The 14,715-nt window shown below is 37.1% G+C and overlaps 1 long non-coding RNA gene across 2 annotated transcripts; it reads right to left on the bottom strand.

The window, feature by feature from the left end:
- Window positions 1-6,046: 6,046 nt before the first annotated feature.
- On the bottom strand, window positions 6,047-13,884 carry LOC114261324 (uncharacterized). Of its 2 annotated transcripts, XR_014350084.1 has the most exons (4): window positions 13,701-13,884; window positions 13,406-13,477; window positions 13,242-13,328; window positions 6,047-6,297 (listed from the first exon to the last, which is right to left on the bottom strand). It is a non-coding gene; the product is annotated as an uncharacterized LOC114261324 (long non-coding RNA). The 2 variants fall into 2 exon arrangements; XR_014350083.1 differs by lacking the exon at window positions 13,242-13,328.
- Window positions 13,885-14,715: the final 831 nt, after the last annotated feature.

Below are 14,715 nucleotides of genomic sequence, written 5' to 3'. Positions count from 1 at the left end.
CGAGCATTCGTTTTGCATTGGTTTTCGTTCATTTTTGGCAGGTACCTCTGTTTTATCATCAGGAAGGTCACTGGAGGGTGGGAGGCCAGCAATTATCTTGGCAACCAGTTATATTCCATTTTCGCCATCCGACACCCGTTTTTCGCACCTCCGAGCCAATGTTGAACACCTTGGAGCCACTTTCTTCAACCCCAAACCACATATTTGTGATGTACACACTTGGGAGGATCCTAAAAGTTGGTGGCCGGCCACTAATGTTGCTCGACCCTTTTGAACCCCTCCTTCCGAGCCAATGTTGAATAACCTGGGCCCTTTTTCTTTAACCCCAAGCCACATATTTGTGATGTACACACTTGGGAGGATCCTAAAAGTTTATGGCCGGCCACTATTTCCATTTGACCCTTTTGAACCCCTCTAAAAAATGGCTTATTCTCTCTCCTGTCTTAGAGTTTCCAAATTCGAACCACAGGGTTGTGATGAGGAGGCATGGGAGGACACCATTATGTGGTGGCCGGCCACTATTTCAAGTTGACCCTTTTGACCCCTAGCCGGCCGGCTAGGGGGGGTGGCCGGACGGCCACCTGCAAGCCCAAAAGGTGGCCGGCCATGTTCCTCTCTCCTTCCACTTTACAGCTGTACAGCTGTTTCCCCCAGAAAATATCTATATCCGGAAGATATTTTGTGGGGGAACAAGAGCCTTATTTTGGCTCCACTTTTGCCTAGAGTCTTCTCTCCATCTCTTGCATATATTGCTGGCCTCCCAACTCTAGAAAAAGGGTTACAAGAGTTGCTTGGAGGATATAGATACACATCACCCCATTTCCTTCAAGTTTTGGGCTCCATTTCTTCATCATCTTCAAGCTCTACCATCACCACTCCATTCCAGCAGCAAAGGAGGGGATTCTAACAGCTTAGAGTCACCAAATCTGGTCCAAGAAGCAACAAAAGTGTTGGTCTTCAAAGGTAAGTCCAATTGCCCTCTTTTCTAGCTCATTTTTGCACCATCTCTAAGCCATACATGCTTGCTAATTTGAGCTCCGACCAAAACTGAAAGTGGCATTCTTTTAAGCTCATTTTCTTGTTTCATTAAGGGCTCAACCCTGTTTAAGGCCCCCATATTGCACTTGCTACAATATCCCTTTGTATGTCAATTTTCTTGCATGCTTTGGCAACCCATTATGCTTCCATTTTTGGGTGTTTTACAGAACTGAAAATAGGCTTATTTTTAGCCCCTATTCAACATTGAAGAAGGGTTCATCACTGTTTGAGGTATATTTTATACACTTCATTTTATATCCTCTCTTTGGTCCCCATTTTTGCATGCTTTGGCAGCCTATCATACTTCTGTTTTTGGCCTTTTTACAGTTCTGAAAATAGTCTTATTTTGGCCCATTCTACATGTTTCATTAAGGGTCTTTGGCCGTTTGTGGAATATTTTGTATACTTTGTGTTATAGCCTCTTTTTGAGCCTCATTTTGCATTGCATTTCTAGCATGTTTGTATACTGTTTTGGGGATTTTACAGTTCTGTAAATATGCTTATTTTTGGTCCCTCTTCAATGTTGTAGAAGGGAATTTTTCAGTTTGGGCTGTGCATATACCACTTGCCTCTTTGGCCACCTTTTGGCCCATTTTCTTGCATAAGAGCTTAGCCATATCTATGTTTGTTTTTGAGGTTTTTACAGTTCTGTAAAGTGGCTTATTTTTGGCCCCTCTTCAATGTTGTTGAAGGGCCCTAACCTATTTGGAGTCAACAGCTGTGAGTTGCTTCATAACCCCATGTTTAGGGCCATTTTTGCATGCCATTGTTGCCCTATCTTTGCTTGCCGTTTGGCCATGATTTGTACTGGTAAAATGCTTATTTTGGGGCTGCCTTGCTACTTTCTATTCATTGCATATCCATATTGTGCATGTTTGGTATAGCTATAGGCCATTTCGGGTGCCTAATTTTGCATTTCGGGAGAGATTCCATGCATCGGGTGTGTTTTTCGCCTCATTTCGGGGCTGTTTTCCCCCACTTTTCAGTACTGAAATCCCATTAGCATGTTTGTATGCCATTTCCATGCCATTGCATTGTGTATGCCATTGCCTCGGTTTGCGTGCCCGTGTGCACGCATTTCGAGGCACTTCATTTTCATCCATCGGCCTTTTATGTGAGTGTAGCTGAGGCTCTCTCATGTTAGTATAAGTCCATGTTGCATTCTATATGCCATTCTAGCCATATTGCATTGCGTATGCCATTGCCTCGGTTTGCGTGCCCGTATGCACGCATTTCGAGGCACTTCATTTTCATCCATCGGCCTCTTATGTGAGTGTAGCTGAGGCTCTCTCATGTTAGTGTAAGTCCATGTTACATTCTATATGCCATTTCCATGTCATTTGCATTGCATATGTCATTGCCTCGGTTTGCGTGCCCGTGTGCACGCATTTCGAGGCACTTCATTTTCATCCATCGGCCTCTTATGTGAGTGTGGCTGAGGCTCGCTCATGTTAGTGTAAGCCCATATCATATTTCAATGTCATTTACATTGTGTATGTCATTTTCTCGATTTGCGTGCCCGTGTGCACGCATTTTGAGGCATCTCATTCTTACAGCATAGTGCATACTAGGTTGTATCTTAGATTGCATTCTGTCATTTTCCTCGGTTTGTGTGCCCGTGTGCACGCATTTCGAGACATCTCATTTTCATAAGCATTGTGCATACTAGGCTATATCTTAGTTGCATTTATGCATATCATGCATATTGCATTGTGTTCGGGATAGAAGTTAGCCCGGGTACGGGAAACGAGGTGCGTTTCGTACTCCGAGTGACGGAACGTGTCTCAATTCCCAGTCACCGACACTCCGGATTACCCATGATGGAGTTAGGTTCTTGTTATGTTTACACGTGCATTCATTCTATATTGAGTTGCACATTTCGACCCCTCGGCCATCATGCATCGATATGCGTGATTGGTGGCACGAGGATCGAGGCATGCATATATCTGTGAAAATACATTGCTATGCCCCTTTCCTGCTCTCTGTTGCAGAAAAAATCAAGAATCAGCAACTTTCCGGAGTTTGGCGCGCATTTCAAGAAAAGGTGTAAACAGAGGCTAGTTCGGGGCATCCCAGTGGATTTCTGTGCAAGGCAGCCTAGACATGCATCATTCATCAGGAGCAAGGCAGTCCCTGGCTTGCACGCCAGTTTTACAGCTTTCTTAGTTAATTTGATTAATTAATTAGGAATTTGTACATTATTCGGACTGTATTATTTGGACTGTACTATTCTTTTATTCGAGACTGTATATTTATTTGGACCCTCTGTGTGAGGGCATAATTGTAATAAGGGTGCGTGAGTGTGTTGTATGTCTTCCAACCCCACGTCTTTCTCCCTTTTATTTATCCGCTTATGATGGTTAGATTAGGGCATGTTTCAATTAGCATACAGTGTGATAGCATGTTTGCATTCATTTATCCGTTTTGCATGCATCGGGCTCGGCGCATCATACTAACTGCATTTGTATTTCAATTCCAAATTGAATACATGTTAGCTGTAGCATTCCATATGCCATGTTTAGAATAGCCGAGCCTGCTATAGTTGCATATTGCATGTGTTGCATTAGGCATTTCTGTATACTTAGGATCATGCATGATTTCTAATGTAGTTTATGTTTTGCCTTGGAGTACTCGGTGAGTTTTATGCTTTAGCATCCTTGCTTGCGTGTGAGTGAATGCCATGATAGCATGTTTACCATGAGGCTATATGCTTATATGATATAACTGCCTGAATGCCTGTGGGTGAAGGTTGGGTTATTCGAATTGGAACAAATCATCAACTGTGAGTTTTAAGCCCACTAGATAGTAGCAAAACCATCTTTTCTAAGCCCACCTGCAGGTGGCAAAATCTGCATTTTAAGCCTACTTGCGAGTAGCAAACCATCTTTCAAATAAACAAATATGAAATGTTTTGTTCCAATTCGGGCGACCCAGTCTATACTTATATGCTGTGAGCATCACATAATAACCTAGGCTAATAACCGGAATAAGAACACACAATGTTTTCAAAAATTGATATCATGGTTAGTAGAGGCCGATCTTTGATCGGGCGAGCGGGGGTGCTCACGAAGTGACCTTCCCCAATCGTACCCAAGTTCCCGAGCCGAGGCAACTTTGGTGATGACGGACACGTGGCCTTTGGCACCGAGTCAGGGTTTCCTAAATTTCCCATTAAAAAACATTTAGGTGGCGACTCTGTATCTGGCAAAGCAGTCCATGTTTGGCATTTCTTTTAAAAATCTGTTTTTCTCAAAACGATTTGCCGGATTTGGACTCTTTGGTTCAGACTTAAAACCGTGACAAAATTGAGAGTCCTGAGCTGTAGTGACCCCAAATGAACGGAACGGGAGCTCGTTCCTCCCGGGGCGTTCGGGGACGTCTACACTCTCTTTTATAATATATTCAATCCATGTCCTACTAGAAGTATGACTTCTATGAATTCCAATTCAGTGCTTACTTTGGACTCCTTAAGAAATAAAGATAAACTCCCTAAGAGCTTTATCCTTATCTTGGTTAAGTCTCATCTTCATCTTAGGACTCTTGTCTCTTATTCGCTTATCTCGGATTCCGATATCTTCGGAGATAACCTCGGCAACTCCGAGATTATCTCGGCCTAACTACCACGACACGTGGCACCTCGGCTGACACGTCGGCGTCACCATGCCACGTGTTGGTATTCAGAAAATATATCCCCACAGTATTATTTGTTTGAATTTTTAAACTTGTATTTGTTTTCAAAATGAATGAGTGTGTCTATTCCCAACAAACATCAATGAGTCTATTTATAAGAGGACTCTTACTCTGGAAAAAAAACGTATTCTGATTTCTTTTTCTTTTCCTTCTTTGTTGTATTCTCTATATTTCTGGGCAACTGATACAAACTTGGCAAATCTATCTGGTGCAATTGTGCATTGTGTTAGATTCCTATGAATTCTTGGGTTGTATCTTGAAGTCGTTGTGATCGTTAGAACCTGTACGGAGGGAGCGCATAACAACTTTAGGACAACGTCTTTGACATGCTTGTCCGAATTACACATGCTATTTTCTTCATCTTCTTCTTTGGTATTTTAATATGTATATATATATATAATTTTTGACACTGTATAAAACCTATTTTTAGACTCTATTTTATTCAATATTATTATTCTGCAAGATTGATTTAGAATAATTAATTTTTAATTTCCACAACTCTAGGCAGCCTCTCCAAACCAATGGTATGATAATGCGTCCTGCAAAATCTATTATTTTAATATATATATATATTGCCAAATGTGCTACTTTCTCCAAGTATGGGTGTTTTGGAAAGTTGATAAAAATGTAATTTTTTGACTTTTTTAATTTATTTTATTTTTTTATGGATAAATTATGTGAGAGGTAATGTGACCAAAAATGGATAAAAAGCTGAAAGTTAGCTTTTGACCACACTATTAAAAATTAGAGCTTTTGCGATGATCTTAAACGTCGCAAAAGGTTCACATGTCGTCGCAAAAGACTTTTTGCGACGGAGTAGCGACGGAAAATGGGGGGTGGCGGAAGGGGCGTGACAAAAGTTATTTGCGACGGTTACAAACCGTCACTTTCTTGTAGCAATGGTAAATCAATGGTTTTTGCTACGGTTTAAACTGACACAAAAAATGGGGAAAAACTTCTCTTTTAGCGACGCTTTTGGTTGCCGTCTCCAAAAACTTTTGTAGCGACGGTATTTGATGTCGCGAAAATATTATTAGCCACGGTCTAAAACGTCGCCAAAAAATTAGAATTACATTATGATCTTATTTATGACAGTTTAAACTGTCGCTAAAGATTTGAACTAATATGTATATGCGACAGGTTAACCCGTCGCTAATAAAATGTAAGAAAATGATGATTACATCAGCGACAGTTTATTATTGTCGCAATAAAATTATTTTCATAAAATAAATATATATATTTTTAATTTATTTCCTGTACAAATTATTAATATTTTCTAAAATAAAATACATCCACATCTACATCCACATCCACAAAATCATACAAATAATAATATATATGTACCCTGTAACAATTTTCAAACAAATATTCTTTACAAAAATATATAAAACATCCTTCATCAATACTAATAATTATTAATAATTTAAGAACTCAAATTTTTGTATCTAAAATAAAACAAAAGTATCGACAATACAAATAAAAAAATATATATTATATCTTGTTTTAAATCAACAGTAAACTCCAATATCGATATGCGAAGATATCATCACGTACTCAAAAGGGTTGCATCTGCAAAAAGAAGCAAAAAATAATAATAATCAACATTTACAATATAATTAATTTCAAACTTACAGAAAATGTAAAACATTTTATATTTATTTCAATAAAAAAATAAATAAGATTGTAATTTTTTGAATCGTGAATTGAACCGAATCGAGAATCATTAAAATCATTACAAACTAAAAAATAAGATATTAAAAAAAACTAATAAATCATTAAAATAAGACTAAAAATCTTAATCACCTAAAGACAGAAGAAGATATTAATATTGTAAATTAAAGTATAACGCAGCAGGTAAAAATTTCAAATCATACCTTAATGACAGAACCTGAAGCGAAGAATCTCGTAGGTAAATCACATGCTTCAAGAATGCGAACAACGAACCCAATAGTGAAGTGATACCACAATATGAGTATCACCCACAAAAGTCACAGTGCAAAAAACTTGATTGTTGTTTAATGGGAGAGAGTCAGTATTGGAAAAGCGTACATTGTTTTCATTATTTCATATCCCATATATCATATCAGATATATAGGATAAATATGTCATCTATCCATATCAGTTGATATGATAGATATAGATATCATGAGTGGTTATCCAAATAAGTTTTGAATTCAAATTCAAACTTATATGGATAAGATTCAAAAGGTTTATGGGTCATGCCACATGGGCACCCAATTTCTAACATCTCCCACTCGCATATGAGTTGGCATGACACTGTCACATCTTTATCTCAATCTCCCCAAAAATGAACAATCTCATACTAGCCAATGCATCGTGCGACCGCTGAGAACACCTACATGTGGGAGCTCTATACTAGAAACTCAATATGAGTCAGCAAAGAGACATCAACCCAAAATGAACAGAAATAGTGTCTCATGTACCCAGACCCATCTAACTACATCGGTCCAAAAACATCTCTTATCCCTTAAAGAGCATGTTTGACTCTCCTAGGTTTCGCATTATATTCACACCCAATCAGCATCCCATAGAGAGCGATGTGAGTTGTCGACAGTGAATATAGAGCAGAGATGTAGAACTAGATGATCTTCCCTTCACCCTCATATCATTTAATTTGAAATTGACCATTTTTCCAGTAATGTCCCTTAAAGTCGAATCATACATGACCGCAGGCAACATACCAAAGTAGTTGAACATCAACTCCTCATCTTATGACATAGGCAAAGGTCACAAAAGGCACAAAGTGAAGTCATTTAAGAAAAATGACTTTTAGGACTTATACGGTGAAGTAGCAGGGATCCATTCTTTCACCTCGCTAACGGGTCAATAAGCACATGCAGTACGAATGCATGTTATAGTGGAGTAACTCTTCCAAAGAGTGATGTTAAACTCACACACCATACAGATCTTAGTCTAGTCGCTCTTAAGCGCACAAGTCGCTTCCTAGCGTCTAACTCGAATTCTCTATTTGCTCGCCTCTTAGGCATCAAATGAGATCTCGCATCTGGCTATCCATAACAGGCACATCATGGAAAAAATGGGTACTCTTATATCCATGGTCAGTCTCTAACAAGACCTCATCTTGGCTCCAACCAAGGCGACATAGCTAGTGGATAATTTAAGCCTCTCTTGGCTCCAAATAAAAATAAACCACTAGTCTCATCCTTGCTCGCTCCCAAGCGCCAAGGGCGATTGCTCGTGTGAGTGAGCCAATCTTGCCTACTGACATCATCATTTGCTAATTATTATGACACAAACCATAATAGTGTCAACATCTCATCATCTCACAACAAATAAGTGATCGATTTTAAAAAACACGACCACAGCTTGCACAATTCTAGATTCCAAACATAAGCCTTATCAGCACCTCTTGCGATAAGTATATACAACGGAATCCACCATGTGCGCCTCACATGAAGTGATTCAAGATCACTATCTCTTGCGTAATAACCTCTCTAAAGATATTTTGGTGACCAATCTGTGTTCATTCAAGATGCGCCCAATTAGCGCATTGAATCTTACAAGGAGCAAATTAATATACTACTAGTAACGCATTTCATCCACAGTCTAATGAGCCAGGTCAATGTCTAAATAACTCAGTTGACCATTTACCAAAGATAACATTTATCACGCCGAATACGCCCACATAGTGTACTTCAGGCACCCACAAAAAAAAAAAAAAAAAAAAAAAAAACAAGGAATATAGCCCATCTGTTTCTCCTAAAGACAATTCGAGGATTCACTCAATAGCTAAGGCTCTGACTTTTATCGATAGGTAAGTTAATGGGTTTGCAATTTTGCATCTAGAATCATTCTAGGATATTCCTTATGTAAGTCATCAAAGAAAAACCGGGAATTCTCCCAAAACAATCCCTAAGGATCGTACATCCGAGCATATAAATTACATCACCCATGTCCATCATATCTAAAACAGAGGACTGCCCACCCTAGGTGGTGACAACCTTATAAATTCCTAGCTCATAATGACTAAGGAAAAACTTCTTTTGGACCATTGATCATGCCTCAGTGGTCTTCATCAATCATCGTTGGCCTATCATGGCTTGACGAAATCTAAGAACCACTATTTGGATAACTGTTTTAGGTTGTAAAAGATTTATTGGAACTAGCAACCTTTTTGCGCTCCTAATTTGTTACCATAAAAGCAGAAGGTAAATCTCTACGGATCTACTTATCCAATTCTCCAACGAGAAGTTGGTTCACAATGTCCACAAATCAATGTTCCGAACTTATGTCAATCATAGCCTAAGTCAAAATAACCTCACTCCCCAGAAGGAAGTCTTCTCATAGTCTACACTTTTCTCAATGGTGCGACTTTTTAGTATCTAGTGAGCCTTATGCCTCAATAATGACTATCCAAAATGCGCATAACTTTAGAACAGTTTCGCGTCTTAATGGAAAGTCAACCAAATTATAGAAATGGTTAATCCTCAAAGACTTTGTCTTCAACTGCGCAACATTGATCCACTTTCTAAAAACAGGAAACTAGAGCCTTTGGCATTATCCTAGGCTCTTTATCATCTTGCGGAGCAATCATGAATGTTTCCCTCTCAATCACCCAGTGATGATGTGGAAAATTTTCACATTCGCTACCATGTAACTAAAAATGTAGAGTATTCTTCTCTAATGGAGTAATCCATTAGCAGGCACATCGCTCCCACTGTCTCTAGGATATTGAAAATTTCTTTCCATTCTCAACTAGGTTACATAAAAGCGTTATGCTTAGAATTCTCTATCTTATATAGTTTCAAAACTCTATTCATGTCACTTTTACTAAGAAAACTTTATGTGACTTAATTACACTACCACAAAGCTTCTTACCTATATGCACATGACCCGAAGGGATTACATGATAGCATACAATAATGCGCCACATGACCCTATGTGTTTATAAGACAGCATACAATAATGTGTTATAGAACCCTAGGTCTTAACTTCGCAACCTTATGAAAAGTTAAAATAAAGATAAGCTACTTAGCGGTTACAGATCGACCATAGATGGCTCTTCGCTAACCCATTACTCAAGTGGAGTGTAAACTCTGATATGGAGGGCACTTAGTCAGAGATATAGGCAACAAACTAAAGTACAATTCCCAATTGGGAAACATTTTGCGCCATCATCCACCTAACATTAACAATACTTAATTTCTTATCTCTACTACACTCTTGTGTTGCTGAGTACTACGAATAATCAATTTTCTAAGCATCCACTTCTCTTCACAGAGCTTTCTAAAAAATAACTCACATAGATACTAGCCACCTTGGTCAAAACTAAAAGCACGAAAGCTCTTATCCAATTGATCTCGACCTCATATGTGCAATGTCAAAAATTATTTCAAAACTTTTTGACTTATGGGAGATCAAATAGTCTTGACTAAGATGCGTATTGTAATCAATAAATGTGCTGAGATTTGGGGCTAGCTATCATACCCTTACACATATCCAGTCACAAATATCATAGTGGACTAAATGCGCCGATACAAATGCCCTTCTGTGACTTTCCTACTTATTTGTGCACAACCATTGCGAACAAAGTTACATATTCATATGAGAGCTATATGTCACAAGCGAGTGGGCCCGAGAAGGCCTACTCAAACCATCCATGTCATCTTCTCATTAATGTGATTAAGTATAACAAACCACCGGTTTATATCTAATGTCATAAACTAATTCCAATCATTCTAATGTGTGAGTTCTCGAAGACAAGTTTAAAAGGTTTAGGCCCAACTAGGTAATGACTCACGACTAACTCATGTTCACTAGATCATAAAAGGATGTCATGGAGATATCAAGTGCGCCTAAGTCGCAAATTTAACTAGTCAGTGCTAATCCCCTGCACCTTCAAGTCAATTTTATTCTCCATACACTTTACTGCATCTAGTTGAAAGATGACGATGTTTCTCTTGCCATCTCTGTTTCTCGCTTCATAATTACTTGCAATTAATTCTACTATCCACAAGAATGAAAGAATAAGCTATCAATCTATGACAGCTCCCGAAGTAACTTATGCGTGAATTAGGCTAAAGAGTCTAATTCAACACAATGCTCTCACGAGCCATGCGTCAAATTCTTAGAGTCATAATAACCTTGTCGGCCTTGACCTTTTCATTACTATGCTGCAACATTTGCGCTTAGTGGTAAACGTTATTCAAAAAACATTAGCCTAGCTAAGAAACCATACAAAGAAGCACCTCCTCATGTTTCACACTCAAGTGTGGAAACAGTAAGTGTCCAGACTTAGACAAGTTGGCAATGCTAATAGATTTTGCAGCCACTTGTCACTAATCTCTTCACTTAGTGTTAATAGATTTTTCTGCTACTAAGCGCTAATCTTTTAACTTCAAGTGATACTTTAATGCACACTGTTATAGTGCATGAAATTTTGCTCCATCCACTCCCAACAGTTGGATTTATTAAGGGCTTACTAATTTCATAACTCCAAAACTCGCCAACCAAAACTACGTAGCGTGTGGCTAACCATAGCGCACACATTAATTTTTATTGTGCTAAACAAGGCAACAAAACCACGGAGACTTTGAGTCATGTTTCCTTACTCTAGCTCAATTAAGGTCTGACCTAAAGTCTCCAAGACTTTTGCTCATCTAAAGAATAGGATTATATTGTTCACATTTGAACATCTCTACTAAGTCTAGGTCAACCAAATTAACTTCCATAAGCTAAGTCAATTTAGAGAGAAATGCGCATTGGGATTAATTTGATTAGCATAATATAATTTTGTCACAAAAATCTAAATTAAATAGTGACAATACTACACAAGTCGTAAGATCGAAAATCTGCTATGCTTGTAATCATCTCTTGCACCACAGATGACAATTATTCAAAATTTAATTTAATTTATGCGCAAAATATTAGCTTTTAGGAGTATATCTACAAAGATTTCTCTCAACCGAATAACCTCCCACAGACTATGGTATGTCTAAAAAATATGATAAAATATTCTAATTCCATACAATAGCATCTTAAAGTAGATTCACAATCAACTCATGCTATTTTACATTTAATAAAGAAATTTAAATAAAAAGCACTTAATCATGCTATTCTAATTATAACATATTAAAAACTCTAGGCCAAAAACAACAATATGCTGTATTTAATATTCAGATTATGCCATAACAGAAAGTATATCACTTCTGAAATTTTCTGGTATTTTTTGAAATTTTAAATAATTAATAAACACACATGAAATCATAAATAAATATTTTAGAATCTAGGAAAATGCAACAATCATACCAGTAAATAGTAGACCATTACAGTAGTCTACAGTAAAAATTTCAGCTCCAAAAACTTAATTATGCAATACCACAAGCATTTTAAAGCAGAAATAATGAATTATTATTTCAGGAAAAATATTTTTTATTTTCATAAAATTTTGAAAATTTTACAGAAGATAGAAAATATAATTCTGAATCTATCAGTACCAACCACGCTTAAAACAAAGCTATAACAAATTATTTATGACCATTTAACGCAATTCTGGATTTAAAAAAAAAAAAAACAGACCCTTACATCCAGCCGTCAAACAAGTCAAGCCGCTCGGAAAACGGCGGGGCTCAGCACGCAGCTCAGCGCATGGCGTGCGAGTGCGTAGCGCGGACGGGGCGCGCATGATGGCGCGGACAGCGCGCGTGACAGCGTGTGAAAATCGCACCCAGCTCGTGGAAGCCATTGACGGCATCAGATGGCATGTGCGGCCCACGCGCCGCCTTCCAGGCTGTTTTCTGGTCTAATTTCGGTACTGCCGAACTCCATTTTTGAAAATAATAACATTTATGATCTCAAAAATGACATTAAATGAACATAAAAATTGAGGTGTATTACACTCTCAATCTAATGAAAGTGGAAGTGCAGAAACTCTGCACTTCATCTTCCTCCTTTGTTAATTTTCATGCATATATCGTGTATATATATTTATATAAAATTATACATATATTTTAATGCATAAAAATAAGCACAAAAATACCCATATTTGCTCTGATAGCAATGTAAATTAAAGTATAACGCAACGGGTAAAAATTTCAGATCATACCTTAATGACAGAATCTGAAGCAAAGAATCTCGTGGGTAAATCACGTGCTTCAAGAATGCGAACAACGAACCTAGCGGTAGAGTGATACCACAATATGAGTATCACCCACACAAGTCACAGTGTAAAAGGATAGATTGTTGTTTAATGGGAGAGAGTCAATATTGGAAAAACATACTTTGTTTTCATTATTTCATATTTCATATATCATATCAGATATATAGGATAAATATATCATCTATCCATATTAGTTGATATGATAGATATAGATATCATGAGTGGTTATCCAAATAAATTTTGAATTCAAATTCAAATTTATATGGATAAGGTTCAAAAGGTTCATGAGTCATGCCATATGGGCGCCCAATTTTTAACAAATACATCCACATATATGTAAATAAAATTGCAATGAAGAAAGAAGAAATTTTACACTAGCATCAGAGAAACACAGTTGCTTATCTCATCAGGAATTTGACCAGGTAATTTGTTCCCCTGAAAATCCTTGAAAATATTTCAACTATAACATCTAAAGTTAGTATTATGTCTACAATGAGCAAAAACACCAAATCAACAGGATTAGCAAAGAAAGCTTACATGGACCGTAGATTCTTCAAGTCTCTAATGGCTGGTGAAATCTCCCTACCCAAGTTCAAATTTGACAAATTCCTTCAACAAACAAATATAATAAATATATATATACATTTAAAAATAAAAAATAAAAACTCTAGTAGAATCAAATGGAAAAAAGAGGAAGAAAAATAAGCATGAACAAAAAACACATACAGAGAAACAATAGATACAGTGACATTGTCACAGAAGACGCCATGCCATGAATAGAAATCATCGTTGTGAACATCATCCCAGTCCAGCAACAATGAAAGAAACTCACCTTGGTATGCTCCGCAGAACCATTTTACTCTTTTCCCTTGAATGTGATCAACCTCAAATGAAGCTTTTAATGCAGCAACTGATGGGAATGGGTGGCCGGTTGACCACTTGAGTAGTGTATGTTCTGGGGTATGTGATGGATTTAGAGTTACCAGATAAGGTAACCCTGTCTCACCAAGATTCTGCATGTCAAGAAACATTATGGAATGAATGAACATATTAATTTCAGAAAAGAGCTCTTGGTTTGGGAGACAATGACAATTTTATTAAAGCTGTGATTATGTAATAACTCCATTTTTTGTACTGCTAATGATGAGGCCATTTATTATGCAATTTTGGTCCACATTTTATGCTTGTTCTACAAGTCTAAAGTAGTATACTTTGGAAAACTTATATAAATATTAGAACCAACCAAAATGAGCAACATTTAGCAATAAATGTTGTTAAGATAGTAGATGATGACATCTATGTTCAGTTTTAAGATATGCATGTTTTGAGAAGTCAACAGACTGTGCAATCAAATTTCACAATCATAGTTGTCAAATTGAAAATATCATTGTGAATCGGAAGAATTAAGTGGAATCATTTATTTTAAACCGTAAAACACTTTAAAAGTTGTGTATGCTTTTTGTTCAAAACAAGTTTAAAAATAATAATAATTGTAGAACCATTAGATTTGATTGACTTGACCCATGCAATATTACACGATATTTATTTCATTAAAATTTTAACCTTTGTATCTTTAACATTTTAAAAATTATTAGATTGAAAATAGCACAAGGTATATAAATTTGACAATAAATTGCAAACAAAATGTATGGAGTAATCATACAGAAAGAATGCTCAAATGATGCATAACAAAAAAATTGTTTGCAAATCTAGTGACGTCAAATCATTTCATAGTGTTAAAGAAACAACTTTCTTGAAGGATTTCAAATGGGTTTTAAAGCCCTAAAAATGCCAACATGTGATATGAACAAATAAAAAATGATAATAATTTACTAACAGAAGTAGTA

The sequence above is a fragment of the Camellia sinensis genome, chromosome 14 (assembly GCF_055761805.1).
Source record: "Camellia sinensis isolate YWXY chromosome 14, ASM5576180v1, whole genome shotgun sequence".
NCBI classification, from domain to species: domain Eukaryota; kingdom Viridiplantae; phylum Streptophyta; class Magnoliopsida; order Ericales; family Theaceae; genus Camellia; species Camellia sinensis.
Note: the sequence above shows the minus strand (reverse complement) of the source record. Positions and strands in the feature narration are given on the sequence as shown.